At 34.0% G+C, this 8,042-nt stretch overlaps 1 protein-coding gene and 1 pseudogene across 3 annotated transcripts in view; one reads left to right on the top strand and one right to left on the bottom strand.

The window, feature by feature from the left end:
* The window catches only part of LOC132183891 (uncharacterized), a 9,729-nt pseudogene extending 2,692 nt beyond the window's left edge, over window positions 1-7,037 (top strand).
* LOC132183587 (uncharacterized) overlaps window positions 1-8,042 on the bottom strand; it is a 47,912-nt gene that overhangs the window by 16,375 nt on the left and 23,495 nt on the right. The window lies entirely within an intron of this gene.

The raw sequence follows: 8,042 nt of genomic DNA, 5'->3' as shown, positions 1-8,042 counted from the left end.
AGAGAACCTAATGTAGATGATGATCTTGGAAGGGGTATTATGGCATCTAGAGGGTTTCATACTGCTGTAAAGGTCACCTCCCAGGGTCTAGCCATGTGCGTGGACTCTACTCTTTTGGCATTTTGGAAGCGAATGTCAGTTATTGATTTCCTTAGATAGCATATTGACGGTTTTGACATAAAACCTTTCCAAAAGGGTTTGGATACAAGTAAATGTTGTGCTGAAGGGGTTGAAAGTCTACGTGACTTATCGAGCAAGTAAACAAGAATATATCATTGGAGGGTTAACCAATGAGAAGCCAAAAGATATCTCATTAACTGTAGAAAACCCACCAAGGAAATTTATTATCCTTCAGTATTTTATGGAAAAATCTGGCAAGGATATTGTGCATAAAGATATTCATTTTTTGGATTTAAGAAAAAGAAACAATGTACTTATGGGATTCTTTGAGTTGGTCTACGGGTAAAGGTATAAAAAGAAATATTTGAATAGAAATGTAGCAACGAAGTTGAAGATGCTCTCATTAGCACCACCAGATACCAAACGAAACAATATATGCAAATTTGTATCCTATTAAGATGGACATCTTGGGTATGTTAATACGAAATTTATAATATTTTAAATTATATGATTTTTGTAGAATATATGTTGTTGTTTTTCAAAATTTATCCTACCTATTGCATAAATAAACAAATTGAAGTGCATAAATAATGATAATATTTGTAGGTAGATGTCTCATTTACAGCAAATAAACTTTGCATCTCTCATATTTTGTTGATTTGAGTATCGATAAAAGGAATGTAGATGATATGTATAAGATCTCAACTGATACCATATAAGATCTCAATACAAAATCAACTTTTATTCTAAAGGATTCATATCCTTAACAATATGTACGATATGTGTTAGAGTCATCAACATTATTTGATAATTATTTCCTCATATTAACATATTTGATCAAATTGCTTGATTCAATCTGAGTAATGACGTAGTTAAAAATTTATGACATTTCTTTTTTTTAATCACAAATTTTTTTTTGTTTTATTTGCAGTAGAGGTATAGCTTACAATTTTGGACTTGAAGTAGAGCATGACATGACAGAAGTAGAAGGACTTTTAGTGCCCCACCTAAGTTGGAGTTACCTACTGAGAATGACATAATGATTGCAGTAATTGTTGACAATGAGAAATACAACTAAAATCTTATTGAAAAATTGGTGGTAGAAGGTAAAAGAATTTACTGGTGGGGTGTTATTGACTTCAGTTCTGAATTGGATCTTGAAAAATTCGTTCCAAGGCTTATTAATATGTGCAAAAGTCTGGAATCCACATGGAGCAGGATCTATAGGACCAGTACAATTTGAATGTTATTAAGGGTTGAAAAACTGTGTGCACTACTTGAAAGCCTCAATAAAGAGGCTTCAAATTCTAAGAAACTTCTTGGTAATTTACAACTTATTTTTTGTGTGATGTCCAAGAAGGATTGTTATTATAAATATCTTAAGTAGATCTCCGATACCCAAGTTGGTATAGTGAAAATATCACAATATGATTTGTCTTCTATTCGAAACAAATTGTGTTCTGATCCCCTTTTAGCATTTCCTATGCGGTTGACTGTGTATGATGGGACGCATAGTATTTTCAGTGCAATACCATTATATACTTTAGATTTTGATATGGACTTCTCGGATGGAGAAGACATAAATGGCTGATCATATAAAATTACTATCAAGCTTGCAAAGGAGCTCAAGCTTAGTAAGTTTGACGATTATTTAAGCGGGCATCTCATATCAATCTCGTATGATATATTTCATGGAATCAATAATGTAATGAGGGAGAATCCACGTAGGCATATGATCTCTCGTGGTACTAGTTTTTTCGAGAGAGAACCTAATGTAGATGATGATCTTGGAAGGGGTATTACGGCATATAGAGGGTTTCATACTGCTGTAAAGGCCACCTCCTAGGGTCTAGCCATGTGCGTGGACTCTACTCTTTTGGCATTTTAGAAGCAAATGTCAGTTATTGATTTCCTCAGATAGCATATTGACGGTTTTGACATAAAACATTTTCAAAGGTTTTGGATACAAGTAAATGATGTGCTGAAGGGCTTGAAAGTCTACGTGACTTATCGAGCAAGTAAACAAGAATATATCATTGGAGGGTTAACCAATGAGAAGCCAAAAGATATCTCATTAACTGTAGAAAACCCACCAAGGAAAATTATTATCCTTCAGTACTTTATGAAAAAAATCTGGCAAGGATATTGTGCATAAAGATATTCCTTTCTTGGATTTGAGAAAAAGAAACAATGCACCTATAGGATTCTTTGAGTTTGTCTACGGGCAAAGGTATAAAAAGAAACATTTGAATAGAAATGTAGCAACAAAGTTGAAGATGCTCTCATTAGCACCAACAGAGACCAGACGAAACAATATATGCCAATTTGTATACTCTGAAGATGGACCTCTTGGGTATGTGAATACGAAATTTATAATATTTTAAATTATATGATTTTTGTCGAATATATGTTGTTGTTTTTTAAAATTTATCCTACCTATTTCATAAATAAACAAATTGAAGTGCATGAATAATGTTAATATTTGTAGGTAGATGTCTCATTTACAGCAAATAAACTTTGCATCTCTCATATCTTGTTGATTTTGATGTCGATAAAGGGAATGTAGATGATATGTATAAGATCTCAACTAATACCATATAAGATCTCAAAATGTGATGAGTATAGAATGCGGAATAATATGAAATGAAGGAAATAGAGAAATACACAAATATTAAGGTGGTTCAACATTAGTGGCGGATCCACTGGGTAGCTTGGGGGTGCCACGGCACCCCCAAGGATTTTAAATTTTTTTTTTTTTTTTAACCCACGGCACCCCAAAAAAAAAAAAAAATTACAATTTTATCAACCCTTCAGCACTCAGCAGTCTCCCGCACGCCGCACCAAGGATTTCTGATTTTTTTTTTTTTTTAACCCACGGTACCCTAAAAAAAAATAATAATAAAAAAAAAAATCAAAAATCAAAAATTTTACCAACCCTTCAGAAATCTCCCGCACGCCGCACCTAGGATTAGTAAATTTTTTTATTTTTATTTTTTTAACCCACGGGCCACGGCACCTTTTAAAAAAAAATTTTACAATTTTATTTTGGCAATCTGATCTCCCGCGCCCCAACTGCCCAGCACCCCCAGGCCCCATCCCTTCTCCTGCAGTCCTGTTCTTCAGTTCTCCCGCAGGACCCAGTGACCCACACCGCACGACTGTATACCCCCATCCCCATTCAACCCAATTTGTTGACAGCAAATAAACCAATCCCACCTAGAAAAAAACCGTTCCCTCTCTCAGTTTCTCACCGTTTCGGTGCTTCGTTAGGCCTCAATATTGAGCGAATCAAAGGCCAAACAAGCCGGCTGCAAATCTAAGTCAAATTTTTAGCTACAGCCTACAGGTAACCATGAAAGCAAAATGGATAAACTTGGTGCTTAACATTTTTATTTTCTTTCACTTTCTTCAAGTTTCTCTGCAACCAAATAATTAGATTCCCATGATTTAATCTTGTCTCATTTCTTGTTAATTGTTATGCTTGATTCTGGTTGTGGTTGTGTTATACACATTGTTTGTGATGTATTTAGGTATGATTTTCCATTATCCGTGAGTTCTTTACACATGACTAAATATTTGTGCACACCACATGTTTGACAAAATGCCTAAGTGACATTCTTGAGCCACTTACCTTGATTCATGACTTGAATTGCTCTTGTTTATTGTCATTAAGGTTTAAGCTTTTGATTGTGAGGGATATAAGCATTTGTTTCCTTTTTTGGCCTTGCTCAAACTTAACACACATCACATGTATGATGTAATATCTCAATGATGTGTTATGTGTAGTTGGTCAAATTTCCCTTGTTTTTCTTGGAGTGATTATGGCCAGTGGCGGAGCACCCAAAAAAAAAAAAAAAATCTCTAAGACGATCTCTCTCAGTCTCTCAGATTCTCTCTAGTCTCTTCATTCTCTGCTCTTTCTATCAAAGATTGTCAAATTCACAGGTAACTCATTGTCTCCTCCTCCCTGGCTTCTCAATTGCTTTTGTAGTTTTATGTTTTAGTTTTAGATTTATATTTTGCTCCTTTTACAGGAAGAGGGTTTGGAAGAAAATTTGGCCCTTTTGGGTCCGGCGGGTTCTTAGGAAATTGAAATCAAAGACACTCTCTTTATCTTCTCAGGTGAGTCACAACACTAGTAATTTCCTAAACCCTAAACTTTTGTGCTACATTTTTTATTCATCCTCTGTTTTTCCTCTGTTTAATTTGTGGGTTTTAAACTTTAATGTTTATTTTGTTGCTTATATCCATATAAACTTTGATTAAACATGAATTTAATTTCACTATTAATTTGAATGATTGAATAAACTTAAATATCTGTATGATTGCTTATTTTGTTGTTTAATGTTTATAAACTTTGATTGTCTCTTACGGGGTCGTGATTTAACTTGAAAATTTTAGGTTCATGAATCATGTCAAAATTTAAAACTATCGATTCATTCTTCAAAAGGAAAGAAGCCGACATTTCGAAAAGTAATACACTGTTGGAATCTAATGCCGAAACTTCAAATCCCAATGAGCGTCATCTTAAATCTCCAAGGGTTGAAGATGAAGAACATCCTTTTGAATCTCCAATTGCGGAAACACAAGAGATTTATTTTAAATCATCCACACTCAATGTTAATGAAGTTGATGTTTCTTCTATTTCTATAGAGCGAGATCCAGGATTACGTCCTCCAATGTGGGACTATCCAGTCAATCGACGTGATGAAATAAGACGGGCTTATTTGAAACATGGTCCAAATCGATTTATTCTTGCAAATTATCCACTTTCTGGACCAGAAAATCACCCTCGTCGCTTTCAAGCCTCTTGGTTCACACAATTTCCTTGGCTTGAGTATTCTCGTTCCAAGGATGCTGCATATTGTCTACCATGTTATCTTTTTACTATGAAAAGAGATGGACGTCCTGGATGGGATGTATTTACTATCAAGTGATTTAGAAATTGGAGAAAAGTTCATGAGGGAAAAAATTGTGCCTTTTTGACTCATATTGGGGAGGATCCTTGTTCACCTCATAATAATGCTATGAAATCTTATGAGGATTTACGAAATCAATCACGGCATATAGATAAAGTATTGAATGCACAAAGTATGGAACAAATTCAAAATAATCGACTACGTGTGAAAACTTCTATTGATGTTACTCGGTGGCTTGCATTTCAAGGATGTGCTTCTAGAGGTCATGATGAGACTCTTGATTCAAAAAATCGAGGTAATTTTCTTGAGCTGGTTAAGCTTTTGGCATCATATAATGATAAAGTTGCAAGTGTTGTTTTGGAAAATGCTCCAAAATCTGCGAAGTATACTTCACATACAATTCAAAAGGAGATTTTGCAAGTCATTGCAAGTAAAGTGCGAGAGAAAATTCGTGAAGATATTGGAGATTCTAAATTTTGCATCATTGTTGATGAGGCACGTGATGAGTCTAAGAGAGAACAAATGACAATTGTTTTGAGATTTGTTGACAAAAATGGTTTTATACAAGAACGTTTCTTTGATATAGTTCATGTTAAAGATACATCGGCATTGACTCTAAAGAATGGAATATCTGATGTTCTCTCTCGTCATTGCCTTGATATTCAAAATATCCGTGGACAAGGATATGATGGTGCTAGTAACATGCATGGTGAATGGAAGGGATTGCAAGCATTATTTCTTAAGGATTGTTCTTGTGCATACTATGTTCATTGTTTTGCTCATCGATTACAATTAGCATTAGTTGCTGCATCTAGAGAGATGTCTCTTGTTCATGTGTTCTTCACAAATTTGAACTTTGTTATCAATGTGGCCAGTGCTTCATGTAAACGTCATGATCAACTACAAGCTGTTCATGCAACACAAATTGCACATATGGAAGCTATTGGTGAGCTTGAAACTGGAAAATGGGCTAATCAAATTGGCACTTTGAAACGAGCTGGTGATTCTCGTTGGGGTTCGCATTTTAATTCTATTTGTAGCCTAATAAGGATGTTTGATGCTACTTGTACAGTACTTGAAGATGTTGAAAGAGAAGGAGGTACTTACTCTCAACGAGGAGATGCAAAGGCTGCTTATAAAATGCTTACATCCTTCGAGTTCATATTTATTTTACATTTAATGAAGGAAATTATGGGCATTACTGATGTTCTTTGTCAAGTTTTGCAGCAAAAATCTCAAGACATTTTGAATGCTATTAATTTAGTTTCTATTGCAAAAAAACTTATCCAAAAGTTGAGAGATGATGGTTGGGATAATTTGCTTGAGAACATTGTCTCTTTCTCCAAGAAAGCTGGAATTGGCATTCCGGATTTGAGTGCTCGTTATATTGAAGGTCGAGGTCGTAGTCAAAAGAATCACATTACATTTGAGCATCATTATCATTTTGACATATTCAATACTACTATCGACTTTCAATTGCAAGAGCTTGATAGTAGGTTTGGTGAAAAGGCGATGAAACTTTTGACACTTAGCTCTGCTTTGAATCCAAAAGATGCTTATAAATCCTTTAAAATTGACGATATATGCATCCTTGCAGAGAAGTATTATCCTCTTGATTTTTCTGAGCAGGAGAAAATTAATTTGAGATATCAGTTGAGGTATTTTCAAGTTGATGTGCTTACTGATCCGACATTACAAAATTTGTCTTCCATTGCAGAATTATGTCAAGGATTGGCAAAGGCGAAAAAATCAAAGACATATGATCTTATTGATAGATTGATTCGTCTTGTTTTGACTCTTCCAGTGTCTACAACAACTACCGAACGAGCATTTTCAGCAATGAAAATTGTTAAAACACGACTTCGCAACAAAATGGAGGATGATTTTCTTGCAAATAGTTTAGTTCTCTATATTGAAAGGGAAATTGTTGAGAGTTTCGATTTAGATTCAATACTTGATGATTTTGTACTTCTAAAAGACCGTAAAGTGCAGTTCTAGACACTTTTTTTTTGTATTTCTATCTTTTTGATATAGTGTCGATATGTTACATTTCTAATATATCAATTTCAGCACATATTTATGAACTTTTATAGATATTTTTTGTGATGCAAATATTGTGTGAATTACCAAATTTTTAGGGTGAAAAAAAATTTTAAGACGCCAAAAAAAATTTAGCGGCACCCCCAATGTTAAACGGCTGGCTCCACCACTGTTCGACATATAGCCTACATCCACACACTAAAGCCTCAATAGGCTACATATTTCCTTAATTATATGATCTGATCACACAGCTCTATTTATAGAGCTTTACATGTGATTTGAAATATTTCAAATACAAAGATATCCCTTAAATCGGGATTAACAAATATTATCTAAATCCCTTGATTTAGGGAATACAAAATCAATTTCTATTTTAAAGGATTCACATCCTTAACAATATGTACGATATGTGTTAGAGTCATCAACATTATTTGATAATTATTTCCTCATGTTAACAGATTGGATCAAATTGCTTGATTCAATCTAAGTAATGCCGTAGTTAAAAATTTATGACATTTTTTTTTTAATCATAAATTTCTTTTTGTTTTATTTGCAGTAGAGGTATAGATTACAATTTTGGACTTGAAGTAGAGCATGGCATGACAGAAGTAGAAGGACTCTTTATTGCCCCACCTAAGTTGTAGTTAGCTACTGAGAATGACATAATGATTGCAGTAATTGTTGACAAAGAGAAATACAACTGAAATCTTATTCGAAAATCGGTGGTAGAAGGTAAAATAATGGGAAATTATATCTAAAATCCTTAGGTAAACGCGCTTTTTTTAAAAACTCCCTGGGTATTTTTTTTTTGAAAATTTAGTCCCTGTGTCACTCGAAACTACTAGAAAACTCCCTACCGTCAATTTTTGTTAACTTCCGTTAGTCTACTCAAAACTCACCGTTTTATCTGATTAAAATATTATTTTTTTATTAATTTAATTTAAAAAATTCAATCTTAAAAAA

Source organism: Corylus avellana, chromosome ca6 (assembly GCF_901000735.1).
Source record: "Corylus avellana chromosome ca6, CavTom2PMs-1.0".
NCBI lineage: Eukaryota > Viridiplantae > Streptophyta > Magnoliopsida > Fagales > Betulaceae > Corylus > Corylus avellana.
Note: the sequence above shows the minus strand (reverse complement) of the source record. Positions and strands in the feature narration are given on the sequence as shown.